The following is an 18,562-nucleotide window of genomic DNA, read 5'->3' as shown; positions in this document are numbered from 1 at the left end:
AGATTGCAAGGAGGTAGGAAAAGGAGAAGCAATGAACACGTTATTGAAGTAAATGGGGTAAGACGGCTGAATTTTGGTCTTTAGAGTCTGATTTTGTAAAATTTTTCTTTGCATCCAACAAAGAAAACTAGAATGGAGCCTAAGTCCACATTAAAAGACAACAGTATTTACATTTCTTTTTTAAGCATTGGTGGCTTTGAGTGATGGCTTCCAGAATTGTTTAATTAATAGAACATCAGTATTTTGATTAGTAGTTTGAGGGTTCTATCTTAGTTCAGAGATTAATAAAACACAGAAGATATAGTTGACATTAGACTAAAGTAACTTTAATTCCCTTTAACAATTAATCTAAATGCTTTTATGGCGACTTCCTCTAAAAATTCACAATAGTACTTTATATTTTCACATCATCTTCATAGACATCTGTGGGTAGTTAACACCTGAATATCTGATCATTTCAAGAGAAAGTTTTGACCATAAATCAATGAATAGGTTAGATTTGAGGGGTTTTTTAGGTGTATATCTGATTTCCTTGACTAGACTTAGGCATCTGCAATGCCCTACAGGATCTGAGACATTTGTGTGGAGCTATAAACCAGAATGAAAACTCTTCTTCATTTAGAGGCCTGAAAGACCAACTAAGTGTATTGACTCCTGTGTGCAACCAACTTCCAGTAAAATTAGTTGTTCTTTTAATGTCTGTAATAACTATCCACACTGGTAAGAATTTACATTGATGCCTGAGATAGGTGCGGTCTGATAGATGAGCAGTGCTCATTTAAGGCAAAGTCAAAAATAGTGTATAAGCTGGCTGTGCATCACTGTGCTCATATAGGATTGTCTTCTCCTTCCTCCATTCATTTAGTAAATACAGACTTCACTCAAGTGATTTTGATGGCTAATACTTTGTTCCTTTTATAAATTATGCATCAGTTCTTTCACTAAAATGGTCTGAGCCTTTTGACTCCTTGCTAACTGTACTATTAATTTATTTAGCTGCTCCACTGTTGTTTCAGGAAGGGAATAGGCAAGTGGAGAACCAGCTGGCATATTGTCTTCCTGTTCCAAACAGTCAGAGTACAGATAAATACTTAGCAGTTAATACTACTTCTAACCCTGAGATATGGTTCTAGGCCAAGTTTTCATGCACTAATTGTGCTGTTTCAGAAAAGCTTACCTCCTGGAAGCCATTTTCTGTTCACTGGAGTGGCTAAATAAACACAGTCTGTATGATTTGGCTCCCCAGAATAAAATATCTTTTTTGGATGCTTTGACTACTCAACCAATCCAGCTTTTTTAAAAGAAAATAAACATGACATTACGGACTGTGTTCAGGCTGAGAAAAGAGTACAGTTTAGAGTGAAATTCTCAGGAAGTCAAAATTGAAAGCAGGCTTGGTCCAGTGTAATTTTTTTTTGTCTGGTGATGTCTATTTGAGAAAAACTGCTGTTTGCAGACTCTCCTCTAGCAGCACCACTGGAAGGGAATGGATGGAGATGAAAAACAGCAAAGAAATTCTGGATCTTGGTATTGGGAAAAGAAGATATCAGAAGAAGAAATGGATTTAATTTATTTTCACTGAGGGAATGGGTATTTTTTCAGGACTTTTTCTGAAAAGTGTATAACTGATTAAGAACGCACCCCAACATAAGTAGATAGAAAGGATCAATACAGATCTTCTAACCTGAAGATCTGGGAATATAAAAGTTTTCTTTAAGTCATTATTTTTGACTAATCTTTTTGAAAAAATTTATGTGCTTTATCAGGTTTTTGTATTCTTACTATGACTGTACAATAACGATGAATCCGTGTTGTACCAAGCAGAGTGCTCCTAGGAGGGCTTCCCTAGAAGTACTTCCTAATTCCCAGGATGGGCTGATATATGGCCAGAAGTTCATTCTGCCTTACAGATGACCATTATTTAAGCTAACTATATTTCCACTAGGTAATGGTGGGAGGCTGGTACTGGGCAAGAAGGGATTAAGGCACAGTGTGGATAAGTAGACCTTGAAGAAAATTCTACTTGCTGTTCTACTCTGGCTATTTTTCATATTGGGAATATTTCCCACTAGTTTAGAACCATCCCTGAAAATACTATAAAGAATATTAGAGTAGCTCTTATATCCTTTGAATCCATGGCGCAGTTCAGTTTACAAGGTAGCATAGGAGCATCCAATATGACAATTTGATACAAGATATAAACAAGTGTTCTGAAAATATCCTTACCCTTACTATATTACATTTTTTTCAATTATATTTTAAATCTCATGGGTTGAAATCATCTTTCATTACAGTAAAAGGATTCAATGAACTTATGTTTCTTTAATTATATAGCACATATTTCACATGAAGAACATAATGTGTTGAACTCTCATGTTTTCTTTCATGACCTTTTTGGTAAACTAGAAATTCATTTAGAAGATGTGAAATAAGAATGCATAAATTCTGGATTCAGATACTTTCATTCTGTATAAAATTATGACAGAACTTAATTTTAACTTTCTGGTATGTGACCCTTGGATAACTGAAAAAATAAATTCCTTCTGGGCTGGAATTAATAATGGAAAAAAAATGTGAAAACAAGCATTTTCTTTGAAGACATTTGATATGATTAGAGCCAAGAAGTTATCTCACTTATTAGAACACATGACACATACTCATATTCCCCCATTTCTATAAATAAATATCCTGGAAAATAAGACATCCGAGTCACCTGTATGGCTAAACTTAAATGGTTCCTTTTCTTTTGCCTGAAATCATAGCCATGTTGAAATTTTGTGAGAGCCATGAACTCTCTTCTCAAGGGCTGATTTGAAATGACTGAGTTCCCTGTAGTTATATAAAATCTATCTGATGCTAACACAGATCAGACAACAAAAAAAAATGTATTATGAAAGGCATTCTTAGGATACTATACTCATTGGCTTTCTAGTGACTGATCTTGCTAAATCAATACTCGCTACTGCAGGCAATCCTCTGCCATTTCTAACTGTCTTTGGACCAAATCCTACCTTCATTTTTATATGTGTGCCAATGCAAGGACAACAGATCTAGACACAAACAGACAAAAGAGGAATTTTATCCAGTAGGACCTAGTGAATTCCTATTGTTTGACACCTTTATAGAAATGTTCTACTGATTACCTTTACGATGAAGAAGAAAAGAAATAAGATTTTGGGCCACGGCAAGGACCAGGTTTATTTCCTGAGTAAATCCAATAGCTAATCCTTCTAACAGGCAGGGAATGTGGCAAAAGAAGCAACACTAAAGGCAATTGCTGCACAGAAATTGCAGAAGAAAAAGAAAGTCTAAATAGCAAATGTAATGAAACTAACAAGAGCAAAAATTTAATCTTGTCAAAGAAACGCTAGCTACGATAACCACAGTGAACTTAGTTTCTAAACAGATAGTCCCTGCAGGAAGAAAGAAATCTCCCAATGATAGTTTCTTTAAAGGAAGTGCAGAAGTAGGCAGGATTCCCATCCCCATATTTCTAAAACAAGTTCTTTGCTCCTCAGACTCAAAAAGAAAAGCAGCTGTATATCCCCTAACGAGTTGCACATTATTAAATAAGCTTCCTTAAATAAATACGCCACCTGCCTTTAAATTTCTCTGCAGGGTTAATATGGTATATTTTTTTTCTTTCTTTCTTTTTTTTTTTTTTCCTCATTTCCATTTGGGAAATGTTAATGTTATCCCTGGACTTCTGCGCTGTGTATGTTCAAGTATTTTGCTCATCAAGTCAGTGAAAATCTCCAGCACACAAGAAATATGAAATTAGACTCACTGGTTGGTTAGTTTTCTAATTATTCAAAAACTCCTCAATTTAGCCTATATCACTATTGTAAAGGGTGTTAGTTTTAGTTAGTTTTAGTTACATTAGTTAGTTTTTTTAGTTTGTGTGTTTTTTTAGTTAGTTTTCAAAACTGTTTTCAAAAGTTAAGTTTTTGAAAACAAATTGCTATTAAAATATATTCAGAAGGTATCACTGAGCATTTTGTTCTCTTACTACATTTTTAAATGATTGTTGTATCTTTTCAGAATGACCTGCCTTAGAATTATTAGGGGAACCAATCTTTCCCCCAACTGATAGCCATATAGGTGGCCCTTTCATGAATTTTTATTTGACACATTTTCCATTTTTTGATTGCTTTCTTGCTATGTAAAGAAAAAGGGCTTTACAGCTCAGAGAAAAGTTTCAATGACAAGTACAAAAGACTAACAAGAGGCAAAAATCCTTCATATAACAATCCAAAGAAACCCCTCATAGCATAATGTCCACAGTGATGTCAGCTTCAAAACATGCTCAGTTCTGATGAGAGGAAAAACCCAATTAGACAAGTTATCCCAAAGCAATGTCAAAAGCCTACAAATTACAGTAGCTATAAAAGCCAATCCCAACAGACTTCTACAGACATGTAAATTAATGCCATTGAAAAGCAATGTAATCAGGTCTCATTTATCGTAATAATATCTTCTGATATTATAATATCTGCTGAGACCTGATAGCAATCTATGTACATCATAGGCAGTTTATTTAAAGAGATAACAACTGCTACTCGAGCAGCACTGAACGCAGCTGTTTTAATTGCCCCAAAAGTAAGTAGGGAAACTGAAATTCAAAAAGTGACCTATTGCAGTATTTGCTTGGGCTAAACCAGAATCAACTGCACTCATTTCCAAGGTGTATGGAATAGATTAAAGAGCAAGAAGATTTTCTTTTCCAAAATGACAACAGATTTTAAATCTCTTCGGATTCTAACTTAATACAGAAAACACCTGAAAGCTCAGAGACACTGTGCTTCAAATATTTTTGAAACCAGAGATAATAAATTAAAGATTACTCTCTTGCTCTATGTTAAAATAATTTCTTCCAACTGTAGTCAATGAAAATGCTCTTTCTGTACCATTCATGATAGATAAAGAAGCAATGGCTGAGATTTCTGGTTGTAACGATATTTATGACCCAGAGGCTCACTAAGGATGAAGCAATATTATGTTGTTTCAACACTATTTCAAAATAACTGTTGAAATAAAAGTCTAAACTATCCAAATTAATTCAAAAAGACTGAGTTGTCACAATCTTTACTGTGTTTTTCTGCTAATTCCCTACTTCCCTATGTATAAGTTTCAAAACAGACAACACTGTCTTACTGCAAATGTCTGTCAGTGAAGAGAACAGAGCAAACCAGAGGAGAAGCAAGAATGGCTCATTTTAACTCTCTCCAGTAAAATTTCCTTCCTTACTGGTAAACAAAGCAAAATCAATCTCATACTTGCCTTTAAAGAATTCAGCAACTATTTTTTCTTACCAAGCATTTGGATCTTTATGTTTTTCTTCTGTGAAATTTGTTGGTAGTAAGGATATGTGGCTTAACTCAGAGCTCTTTCAGCCAAGCACTCACTGTAGCTTATCCATGTTTCTTACAGAGATTTCCACACAGCACCCATAGCTACCTGTGCCTAAGGTAGCTATGTGCCTCTGTCTGCTAAGTGGCATATTAAAGCAAACCCATTTTCACTGATGATCAAACTCAAGCACTGGATCAGAAACTGAAATGGTACACCAGTGTAGAGGGCAGCTAGGAGGACAAGTGGAGGCAGTGCCAATGTTGGCAAACCTGGATTTGCCAGAACCATCTTTGAGAGCACTGCTCAAAATATTAAGTCATAAATTATTCCAGATATATATATATATATATATATATATATATATATATATACACACACACACATATATACATCTTAAGGTAAGATATATAAGGTATAAGGTATACATCTTAAGGTAACATCTCATGACAGCTAAGAGAGAGTGAGAGATGTTAACAATGTTTTATATAAACATAAGAAGTTAATTATTTGGTTTCTGAAACCTGGATTCTGCAAATATAAGAGATTTAAAAATTGTAAGAAATCTGGAAAGATTTCTTTTAGAGACAGTTAAGACATTTGGAATTTACCTTATGCAGCTGTTTTAAAACAAATGTATCTGAAACTTCATTTCCAGAACATTGTTTGGTCTGTTTCAGTTCAGCATCTGTTGGTGCAAGGTAAACCAGGGTCAAACCGGTGGTTTCAACTTTTCGTATGCTAAATCCAAACTTGCCTGGCAGATTTGATTTTGAAAATCTTATTTTATTCTGGTTTTCTCAGGATTATCTGATTTAAGCCTTGGCACAAGTATGCTCTGAAAGCAGTGAAGAGATGGAACATATGCTTCCAAAAATACCTTAGGAAAAGACAGAACATGTTAAGAGGCCGTAATTACTCACAGACAGAAATCTTTGCCTTTGGGTAAAATAGGCTTCCTGAATCTCATTCTGTGACAAATATTGACAAGCTCTGTGCCACACTGTGTTTTTCTGACACAATTTGCCTAGAGAGTAGAACAGAGTAACACCAAATGAAGGGAAGATTGGATAATGCTGTCGTTCAAGAAGGAAAATCTTTCATTAGGGTCCTGGTAAATGAGAGAGTAACATGCAATGTACACAATCTCATAGATAGCTTAGTCAGCCTCTGTCAGTGCACCTGGTTCCCTTTTCCACCCCTCTAAATCATTATTCACTAAAAAAAAAAAAAAGGCAGGACCACTACAGATTCAAACTGTGTGCGATGAGCATGGGACAAGGCTTCCTGCACCCTCCTCTTGGCCTGACCCTCATCATCCTTGCACACTCTCTCCTGTCTCACATGCTTGGTTAGTCACTTTGAAACCCAACCTGCTGGTCAGGGATCACATCTGGTGCCCGCAGAGGGAAGGGAGACACAGCACAGGGGTGAGGGCAAAGGGCAATCAGATGTAGGGAAGGGCATAATCATGCTTATTGGTACAAAAATTTGGCAAATACACTGGGATCAGAAGACTTCTGAAAGAAACTTTCTCCCATTGAAAGCTAAGAATATATGTCCCTTAATGATCAAAACATTTCAGCAGAGCTGGACAAAAGCCTTACATTCTTCAAGATTCATGAGTATTTTTAGGCTATATAAATTGGCTACTGATGTTTTGTTAACTGAACCAGCTACCCCAAGACATAAAAGGTAATTTCAGACAAGTCACCTAATCTTTCCATGTCTGTATGTCCTTGTTTGCCTAGTCAGATTGCAAGTTCTAAATGTACCTACATGTACACATACCTGGGTACCTCAAATCTTGAGAATGCAGTCCTTACTGACATTTCTACACACAAGCCAAATACAAATAACTCCTGATATGCTTAATCAAAGAATCAATCATAGAATCATATAATAGTCTGGGTTGGAAGGGACCTTTAAAGGTCACGTCATCCAGCCCTCCTGCAGTGAACATGGACAAATTCATTTTTCTTCTATTAAGCTGCCAAGGGGTCCAAGAATTGGAGATTTCTGATTATTTTTTACTTTACTCATCAGAGACAGCCTTGGGTTTAGCTTCCCTATTCACAGGTGCAAGCATAATCTTACTCCATGTAAGTGAGGCTCACAAAGTCAAAACGAACTATGTTTTTTCACCTACTTCTATATGTGACAATATAAAACATTGTTAAAATTTGCTACCTCTATCAGTCTATGTTTCTGGCACTGTGTCAGCTGTCAGTCACCTTGATATGGACAAATTAAACAACTTTGTCTAACTTGGAACTTTGCTTGTTGGGGCAATCTTATGAGGTAAAGTTCATGGGTTTCATAAAGGCCCAACGCTTTAGATTTTTTTTTTTTCTCAAAGCATACTAAATTCTTATTCAGTAACAGTGTATTTATGAACGATATACGAGAAATTACTATTTCTTTATTAATAAAGAAATAAAAGCAAATCCTATGTGATTTGGAAGAGCTTCATTCTTGAGTTAATATAAATATTCAGTAAGGTGAGATACAAAATATGTTTAAATATTTTGTAATATTTGGCTGAAAATCCATCTGATCCTGGTGCCTGCCTTAAGTGCAGAGATGGAATTTCTTCTGTTTCTGTCTGGTATGAAAAGGAATGTATGTAGACTGAATTTTCTGCTGTTTGTGTGTGTATATGCACTTTTGAGTAAGAGACTCTTAGGGAAGAAATTTAAAGTCATGGTGTTTATGTGTATATGTTATATATATATATATATATTTTATTTTTTTTTTGTATAGGATACTTTCAGATATACAGAACTACCACAGTTCTGATTTAAAATATGAGAATGAGGAATATTGTCTCACACTGGTAACTTTCCATTTTCCTCAGTCTGTGCCTCCCTATATAAAACAGATGGTTTGATATTTTGTAGTGAGATAGTAAGCATTCCCTTGTCCCAAGCCAAATCTGCCATCGGCAAATTCATTCCTGTTGTAAATTATAACTCAGTTGTCAAATTAAGACTGTGACGTTATATGAGACCTTGTAGCACCAAGCAATAATTTACTCATCCCTATGATTTTGTGCTACTAATTTTTGTTGTGTCCTTCAGACAAATGCCTTTCCCATGCTGTGAGGTTAAGAGACACACTTCTCTCTGCTCCCATTTCTTCTTTGTCACTAAGTTGATTTACTCCTCCCTGGTTTTATCTCTTCTTGAGGCATGTTTGCTCAGCCCCACTGAGAGTAACATCTTTCTGCCCTTGGACTTAAGAAAAGCCACTGAACTTATACTTCACAAGAAAAAGAAGAGAAATACATGATCCCACTAAGGTATCCAAATGGTTCTAATGTATTATTCTTTGTCTTTCAAACACTAATTCTTATTGGTATGCATAAGAACAAGGCATGTCTCTTTTCTATCAACAGCTATTAAACAAAAGAATATCATAAGAAGATAATATATAAAATAAAATGATAAATTTTGAGCAAATAAACTGCTCAAAGAATCAGAAATTATTTTTAAGTTTGGAAGATGGAATCTTCTCTGCCTTTAGTAATAGTACATAATTATAAATGAAGCTTTACACAATAGTAAAAATCTCAGATAAAATAATATTTTCTAAGACAATGAGAACTATTAGTTATAGTTCTTATACCAATAAGCAATAAAAAGATATTAAAAAGTGATTTATGGAAAGGAAAATATACAAATAACAGTAGCATTTCTATGATATGCTCTTCAGAAATTCAAATGCCTTCTATTGATATCTCTATTTTTATACAGTGGGAAGGGTCTAGCCTGTAGTCCAACTTAGGGTCTAGCCTAGTACTTACCAATACCAGGTAAGAGATATGAAAGAAAGGTAATAGGTTTTCAAACTCACACCCATCTAGCAACTAGCATTACCTCACAAGCACATTGGAATGAATTTATTACAGCACCATACGAGAAGATCACGTTGAAATGTTATTTCTTCTATGGTCTTTCATCCTTCATCAGCTTTTTGCCATGAAAAATTCTATTCCCCTACCAAAGAGTTGCTGTCAGAAGAAAGCACTATTTTATGAGGCTGTTTGTATGAGATCCCATGCCCAACAGGCAGTGTAGATAAGGTGCACCAGTGATAGTTCTTTATTCTGCTGCAATAAACACGTACTCAAAAGACTGCATTCTCAAGCACCCATATGCTATATCACATGGAATAATATTCTCAGTTACATGCTATAAAATCTCCCCACTTACAAATCATGATAGGCCTACACATTGCTTAAAATATTTTGAAATAATTACATATCTTATGACTCATGAGAGCCTCAGGGAACTCCAACATGGAGCGTGATGTAACCTGCACAGTCTGCACATGGCCAGCTTGCTCCAAAGGGGGCTAATGTCAGACAATGTGAATAAGCTGTTACCGTAAGACAGCTGCTTCTAAAGTCATAGGGCAATGCCTGGCTTTTTTTTTTTGGGTTGTACAGACAAAGCTCATGTAGTGACATAGTTGTGTTGTAGAAGTGCTTCCTGTCCCACTACAAAGATTCAAATAAAGGGCAAGTCTCTCCCAGTGCAAACAACCTCTCCCACAGCTTTCACTCTCAAATGCCTCCTGTTCCACACATCATATCCTCATTTCCTCCCAGTCCAACGCTCCTATTTTGCCAATCCCTCTTTTCCAAACCCATAAGTTTTCCTTGTTTTTCCTCAGCAGTGAATTTTAGTGGGGGTGTGATGCTCCTTTTTCACTGTGCCAGATGAATCAAGATACATGAATCCAGGAGAAAGACCCGAACATGGAGTTCAGGTCTGCTCCAGCTTTAGCACCTCAGGAGTTGAGGGAGAAGATATCTGCATAGTATTCAGTAGGAAGATTGATCTTTGCTTGTAGACTTGACTTTTCACATTGCTTGCAAATGTCCTTCTCAGGCTTCATTTTTCTGTGGAGCACAGAGCCTTCAGAAGGTGAGCGTAAGGTAGAGAGAGTATTAGGACTGCACTTGGTCTGGGGACCCAGAAATCAAAGGTGAGTCTGAGTGGTATCCGATCCCTGAGGCATCCACTTCTTTACAGTGTTTTAATGCTAAATACTTAAATGAAACAAGAGGTGAAACAAGATCAAAGGCACAGACACAGCACTGACTTAATTTCTGCAATATTCTCCTCACAGGTGAAGTAACAGGATGGCAATTACATGGTGACTTAGTTTTCTGAATTCTTTACATTATTTTTTTGGTTTGTTTTATTTTAGTTTTGGACTTAACAAAACTACTGGTAATTTCATAGGACTTTCTGTTCATCCTCAATTTAAGCCATTGATTTTCAAGGGAATTACAATAAAAATGTGCATTTTTAACTAAATGAAAATCTATGCTTTGCAAATAGCAATGATTCTACCTTGGAAGTTATTCTTTCACTGTTTTTATAACTACCAGTGGAATCAAATTTAAAAAAAAAAATTAAAAAAAGAAAGGGATAAAACCAAAACGTACCAATAAGCCAGCCAGCTGAGGTATCAAATTTCATTAAGAATCAAATAGAACTAGTATGTTGGAAGTTTTGGATCCTAAGTCCAGGCATACTTAAGGTTGAAAAATAAAATATTGTATTTCACTATTTATCCAGCAATAGTCCGGGCATACTTAAATCAAAGCAACATTTATAAGATGTCTTTTATGTAGAAGTGCTGCATTTAGCTTGCAGTGATTCAAATGAAATATTTCTCTCTTTATTTGTAATATTAGAGTCATTCTTCTATTATTAAAGATAGACTTCTGTTTTAGTTAAATTAAATTAGAAAATTTTTTTCATACTATTTGAAATAAATGCTAAACAAAAACTGCTTGCCTGAACTGTGTTTTTCGCAGTCTGGAAGACAGACAAAGGAAGCTGAATAACACCTTAAATGCATGCACATGAAAAGCAAACCACAGTGTCAGAGCTCTAAATCAGACCAGGACATGGAACTTGGGGTCTGAATTAGACATGGATAATTCATGGCATTTGTTAAAACAGAATAGACAAAACCAGCCAAGGTGATGGATGGACAAAACCAACTACAGACTTTGAGTGTCCTCACTAACGTCAGAGGACAGAGCGTATCCTGTGAGCACACTCACAGGACAGAGTGGATGACCACTTAAAAGTTTTCTATCTTCCCAATGACATCAAAGAAACCTAGTTGACCTTAGGCTCAATTTTACTTTTTAATAGCTAAGTAAATAATAAAAATCATACTTTATTTTTAATAAATTGTCTGGATTACTTCTGTTTTCAGGAATATAAACATTTCATCATACTTGGAACAGGAACTGCTGGCATTGAGTTCAATAGGACATTTTAGAAGTTCAAATTTTATTTGCGTTCTAAAGTCAGGCATGGAAAGAGCTACATATAAAAACACAGCACAGAAAGCATAATTTTGTTTTCCAACTTTCTTTTCATGTTGACAATAAGTAGCAGATGTCATTTGCTGATTATGATTTACAAAGATTGGCAGAGAGTGTAGATTGAAGCTGTACAAAATAGCCTCTATCCTGCCTCATTTTAGTGTATTATCTCCCATTACATGAAGTTATCTTTCTAAAGTAAATGCTGACATTGTCCATATGTGAAAAACAATGTGCTGGGAGGCATTTTTCCATTTTCTGTTTGCCTTTTAGTAGGTGTTTCTAACTTCAGAGGAGCAACCACCATCATCTACAATTGTTAGAGGAACATCAACTGAACAGCCCTTGGCTTCTGAGTAGAAACTGTTTAGCTCTGGCTTTAGCAAAGAATATAAAATTGGATGTTGATTTCTAAGTAGCTCAAAACTACTTATAACTGTGACAAGCTCTGCCACTTGTGCTGAAGTGTAATGATAAAGAGCAAACAAACCTAAAGACCTTGGTGTCTGCCAGAGGTCGATGCAATACGTCAAATATCCACTCATGACAAGATTTTCTAAAACACTGATGCATCCATGATAACTACTGGAGACGGAATAGTCCCATTTTCCTCCAAGATAGAAAAGGCTGCACTTTTCTCCCTCTCTTAAATATCACAGCCTTGTAGCACATTATTTTCTCAGTGCATAGATGGTGCCCTGTCTCATTTGCTGCATCTAATCCTCTGAAAAGCTCATGTGATTTTCAGCTTTGTCCAAGCATTTTCTGAAAGTACCTAATTTTGTCTTGATGAAAATGTAATTTCTTAGTTCACTAATATAACCATTCACTTTAGCCATTCCTTCTCTAATTTTAAAGATTACGTCTTTTTCTGATCTCATTATTATTACACTTGTCATTCAAAATGAGAGGAGGAGGGAAAGAATTGGAATTATGACTCCCTGATGAATTCCATCTGTGCTTATGGAAATCAGTGATGTGATGTTCATTTTAAAGTGTCATCACAGCAAAAATAGAAGTCAATTCAAGAGGAATAAAATACCCAAGTTTGGAAGGCAAATATAATGAAACTGAGGCAAATATTTTTCTCATTATCAGCAAGTACTACAGCTAAGAACTATAGGCACAACAAAACCATGGTAAAGAAAAAAAATAAAAGGGAAGGAGAAGGAAGGAAGGAAGGAAGGAAGGAAGGAAGGAAGGAAGGAACCAAAAAAGCAAACATCAGAAACATCAGCAGATGCTTATTCCTATTTCTTGTTTCTTTCACAAAACTCCATATGATTTTTGCTGTCAGTTAAACCACTTTCAAATAATTTCATGTTTTACAGATTGCATCTCTGCCAAATAATAATATTTTGCACTAAATACACTACAGCTAGCTCTCCAACCAATAAGAATTTACACCATAGCAAGTCATACCAAGACAGACAAATTTCAATTATGCTATTATTTATTAACTATTACAATTTTTTTTTTCTTGGAGCAAGGGGAATTCAGAAAATCTATTTATCTTTCCCGTGTCTTCTGAGTTGTGAAACTCAATCCACTCGCATAAAAGTTTAAGGTTCTTACCATGGTATTTGAAGACCAAAAGCAAAGTCTGACAACAACCAAACCATTTGGTATCCTTCAGTGAGGAAAGAACTCTGGTTTCTACAGTAAATTCATTCCCTTTAATAGAAAGTATTTTTATTTTATTTCTAGCTTTCCTATATTATGGTCTCACTCAAAGAGGCAAACATAATATACGCACATTAAAAAGTAAAAATTTAGCAACAAACAATATGTCACACGTGACCGAATATGTATATGCCTACAGCCTTGAGCATAGATTTTGTCTATCCCATTTTCTCTTTGAATGGATTTTTACAAATCATTAAATTTAAAATCTGATCTAAAGAAAACTCTAACATTTACTGGAGGTTCTATTCTCAGTGCTGTGGGAATTGAAATCCAGCAAAGATGGAAGAATAGTTGCTTTAATCTTCTATGTAGGAAAAGCATCAAGTCAATGCTAATTCCAACCTTCTGATAATGAATGTACAAGTACATGGAGATAATACCTATAGCAAAACAAGGTTGTGTGGAGCTACAGAGATCTCTTCTGACCCCAGCTCAGAAACAAATTTTAAGTAAATAATACTATTAGCCACAGCTCTTTAGACACTTACACCATAAAATTTCTTAAGGTTGAGTTTAATTGTCTAACACTGGAAAAGAAATAGAGCAGTTATCTATACATAAGGGGTTTACACTTAGCAGTGAAAGAAACATAGCCAAGTGCACAGTAACAAAGAAAAGTATCAACACTATGAGGTTTATGGTAACATATGAATTAAATTACTACTATCTTCTAATTTAAGATATGTGACATCAGTTTCTATCTTTCGCTTTTGCCACAGTCCTGTTCACTTTTGCGGCAATGTACCTATGGAGCCATTTCTGTATGGATTTCATTATAGAGAGATGTATTAATCCATAGGAAAGTCTATCTTAAAAACATGGATAATTTAGTTTCAAGTGAAATGAAGATTTTACAAAGAACTGGTTGCTTCTCCTCGACCATGATGTTGATATGAAGATCTGTATGTCATCATTACCTCTTACCATTCACCAGTTAGGACAGACAGTTGCATCATGTGCAAATGTGGTCCCTGTAAAGCAAAAGAATCAGCTATACAAACAATGGTGGTGGCTTATGCCTTTGGAAGTTTGGTGTTACCCAAGTCAAAATTGCCTTGTAGCATGTCAAGACATACTGAAAATCTGTATTTGTCTGGTGAATAAATATCTGTGTTCACAGTTTGAAAACCAGGTTCAACAATCTGAGGAAGCTTTTGGAAGAAGCAGATCAAGTCACAAAAAAGCAAACAAACTTATATATGATATATGGTGTATATATTCCATTTGTGCATACATCTCTGTGTTACCAGTACATTATGAGATTGAAACTGAAAGGATGTTCTTTAGTTGCTTGATTTTCTGCCTTACCTTCAGTATAGGCAGAGAAAATAGACTACTCAGATGCAGTTTTGTTTACAAGCACTTACTTGCACTCAATGAGATTGCAGTCACTGCAATCTTCTCTTAAGCTTCTCTTCTCCTGTATTGGAATGACTTTTTTTGTTATGTAAATAACTGCAAGGTATATATATCAAATAAGTAGCTTTTGCAATCGCTCAGTTACACCAAATACCTAGTGTACCTCTACAAACTTCTGTTTTCTTACGTTAATGAGAAAAGCCAGTGTGTTGTGTTACATATAAACACCAATAAAAGCCTTATGTTGTTGGACTAGGGAATGAGCACTGCACGGAGACTTTACTCGAACTGCCTTAATCTGTTGGTAATATTTAAAAACAGTGCTCTCTCCAGTTTGACAGCCTAACCACAGGAAAGGAAAAAAAAATATTGCTCTTCCAATCTTCATCTGGGGAAAAAACTCAACAAAACAGTGCTGTTTGAGAGCATGGTTCTTTCGCCATATGGTAACTTTCTTCTGGTTGAAGTCACTTCTTCAGAGAAAGAGAAAAACCCAAGCATCTGGATCACCTCTCTGACATAAAATCATAGAATTCTTGTATGAACCATTCATAGAATGTGAATGCTTCTATGAATCATTCACAGAATCATAGAATGGCATAAAATCTTAGAATGGCAAGGGAATAAAAAAGCCAGGCACAAATACAAAGACTCGAACCATTCCTTGGGAAATGATGAGCAAAGTACTTAAACCTGTACTTGACATTTAGCAGTGTTTGAGTGTCATTGATTGTAATTAGTGCATGTGCATATTTAACAAGCTCATATTTCAAAGATATTCCTAAATTAGAATATTTTCATCTAATGTTTGTTGCTACAGACATAAAGACTGAGGCATATGAATGAAGCAAGGTTTTTAGAAAGGGATAATACCTGATACAACTGAGAAAATCTGTCATTTGATAGAGTAGTCTCCTGAGCTTTGGAAAAAACTCTGTAAGATTATCTGCTTTGTCTGACTGTATCAATTGTTTTTATAAGACATATTATCTTCCTACAAACCATTCTACAATGGGACTTCAGGGTTTCATTCCATTCTGAAAAGGAGCTTTGTATAAAAACATTCATGCTCCAGAAATCTCTATGTTATGTACACAATCATTTCTACCGAGAGGGTGTTTATCCTTCAAGAGCAAGTACATCTGGAGATCCTGTTTTTGTTTTTTCTCTGAGATTGTTAAAAGAACAGTGCACTTTGTAAATATGAGGGTTTAACTGTGTACATTGTACTAAAGTTTTGGTAAGGTTCAACAGCAGTGTTAGTAGTTCTGAAGCATGAAAGCATCAATGGCATTGTAAGATGGGTATTTCGCCCACTTGAACACTGAGCTAAATGGCTCATTGCATCTCCTTTGTGTCTGCAAGCCCTACTTGAGATTATTTTATTTTATTTTTTTGTAATCACATTCAGTAGCAGGTTGGTATTTTACACAGCTGGAGTTATCTCTGCTTTCAATACCTGGATTTTTCCTTCTTCCCTATCAAAACTATACAGACTATGCACAAAATTTTATAGAGAGTGAGTTCAAAAACTCACATATGATCTAGTGCTCATCTAAAGTTTCTAATTCCAGATATATGCTAGCAAATCAATGTTGGAAAAACTTCTCTAAAATTAAAATAATATTAATGTAATAAAATAAACATAAATCCAAATGTGTATAGTAGCACTCTAACTCGATCATTCATAACTCAGAAAAGCAAATAGTGAATGATTTGCTGTTGCCACAGGAGACCAAAATCTCAACCACCAATTAATTATAGGTATAGTAGTGACTGGCACAGAAAGCCTGGTTGTACACTTATTTTTCCTATATTTTGTCAATTGGGCTTTTTGTTTGCATAACCATGGGATGGCATGAAGCCATTTCATTGTAGGTTTGGACAGAATGCCTTGGGTTTTTTCCAGTTCTGTAAAAGGTGAACTGAAGCATGTTTAGTTTCACAAAGCTGAACAAATCACATTTTAGTTTTGCAGATAAACTCAATGTTCTTAGCTACAGCATGGCTCTGAGTCCCTGCTACTTTGTCCATACAGGTAAAAAAGAGGGACAGAGATCAATCACCATGCACAAAGCCAAGTGACTTGTACCAGGTCAAGGTTTGTGCTCCCTTTTGAATGCTCATTCTGGAGAGAAAGCTGGGTCAGGGAAACACATCTGGGTCAGGGAAACACAGGAGAGCCAGGGAGGGAGTTGACAGTTCAGTGGTGCAGCTAACCAGTCATGTAATTTTGGGTTTGTTCCATAGAATCATAGAAGGATAGAATTGGATTGGAAGGGACCTTAAATATCATCTGGTTCCATGTCTCCTGCCATGGACAGGGAAGTTCCCACTAGACCAGGTTGCTGGAAGCCTCAGCTAACGTCACCTTTAACACTCATGTAGATGGGGCATCCACAATTTCTCTGGGCAATTTGTGTCAGGGCCTTACCATCCTGACAGTAAAAAATGTATTCCTAATATTTAATCTAAGCATACCGTCTTTTAGTTTAAAATCATTCCCTCTTCTTCCATTACTACAGGCCCTCATAAAAAGTCCCTGTTCAGCTCTTCTGCAGCTCTCTTAGGTACTGGAAGGCTGCTATAAGGTCTCCCATGAGCCTTCTCTTCTCCAGGCTGGACAATTCCTATCTCTCATAGGGAGAGGTGATCCAGCTCTCTGTATTGCATTTACATGTCAAGGCTTTGGTACAGGGTGGGGTACAGGGAGGGTTTCTGTAAGAAGCTGCCAGAAGCTTCCCCTGTGTCTGAAAAAGCCAATCCCAGCTGACTTCAGTGTGGTTCCACTGCTGGCCAAGGCTGAGCCAATTAGAAATGATACTGTGTCTGTGATAACATATGGAAGAAGGAAAAAATGTTATTGCACATATGTAATTGTGGCCAGAGAAGAGCAGAGTAAGAATACACGAGAACACCCCTGCAGACTCCAAAGTCCGTGGACAAGGAGGGGCAGGAGATGCTCTACGCATCTAAATACTGAATATGTAGGCTGGGTTTACAGCGATTTTGGCCTAAGCTCCTGGTCAAAATAGGTCCAAATAGAACAGGCATGTCTGTCTAGGTCTTCTGTATACTGAGGCATGGAGACTGCAAGCTTTCTAAGCAACCTGCCACATCCTGATACACATGGCAAGAAAAAAAATACTGTAAATTAAAGTTAATAAAGAATTATTCCCTGTGCTCCACTGTGTGTCCATTGCCCCTTATCCTTCCACTTTTTGCTTCAGAGAAGAGTCATTCTCCGGTTTCTCTACATTCACTTCTAGTTACCCATGGAGAGAGCAAGACGTGCCCTAGGTGTTCTCTTCTTAAATTTGAACAGATTTAGCTGACTCAGCCTCTCGTCATATGAGCTTCAGCCAGCCGACCTTCTCGGAGTTCCTCCAGCAGAATTTCTCAGTGTACAACTGCTTTTCCTCTGTTGGGAGCTCTAAAACTGGCCACAGTACTCCCAGATGTGGCCTCACTATTGTTGAAGAGAGAAGAATCTATTTCCCTGGCAAAACTGCTGATCCCAGCATGTGCTGTTGCATGAGATCATTCCATCCAGAATGCAAATTGGAAATGGATCCTCAGAAATATCTAGAAAAGCAAACCTTATTTCCCACCAGAATTTCTGGGCATGTTAAAAGAGATGACTAAATTAGTTTGACTAGATCCATCCATGGATGCAGTATGTACCACATCCCATTCTGGAATGGTCAACAGCTCCAGTTATAGAGCAGAACTGTCAGAAGCTCAGCACAATACCTGTTTTCATATTTTCATTTCACTGGACTGAATACAGCACTTCATGGATATTGAATGGGT

This window comes from Onychostruthus taczanowskii, unplaced genomic scaffold (assembly GCF_017590055.1).
Source record: "Onychostruthus taczanowskii isolate IOZ18803 unplaced genomic scaffold, ASM1759005v1 scaffold26, whole genome shotgun sequence".
Lineage (NCBI taxonomy): Eukaryota > Metazoa > Chordata > Aves > Passeriformes > Passeridae > Onychostruthus > Onychostruthus taczanowskii.
This window is presented reverse-complemented; position numbering follows the sequence as displayed.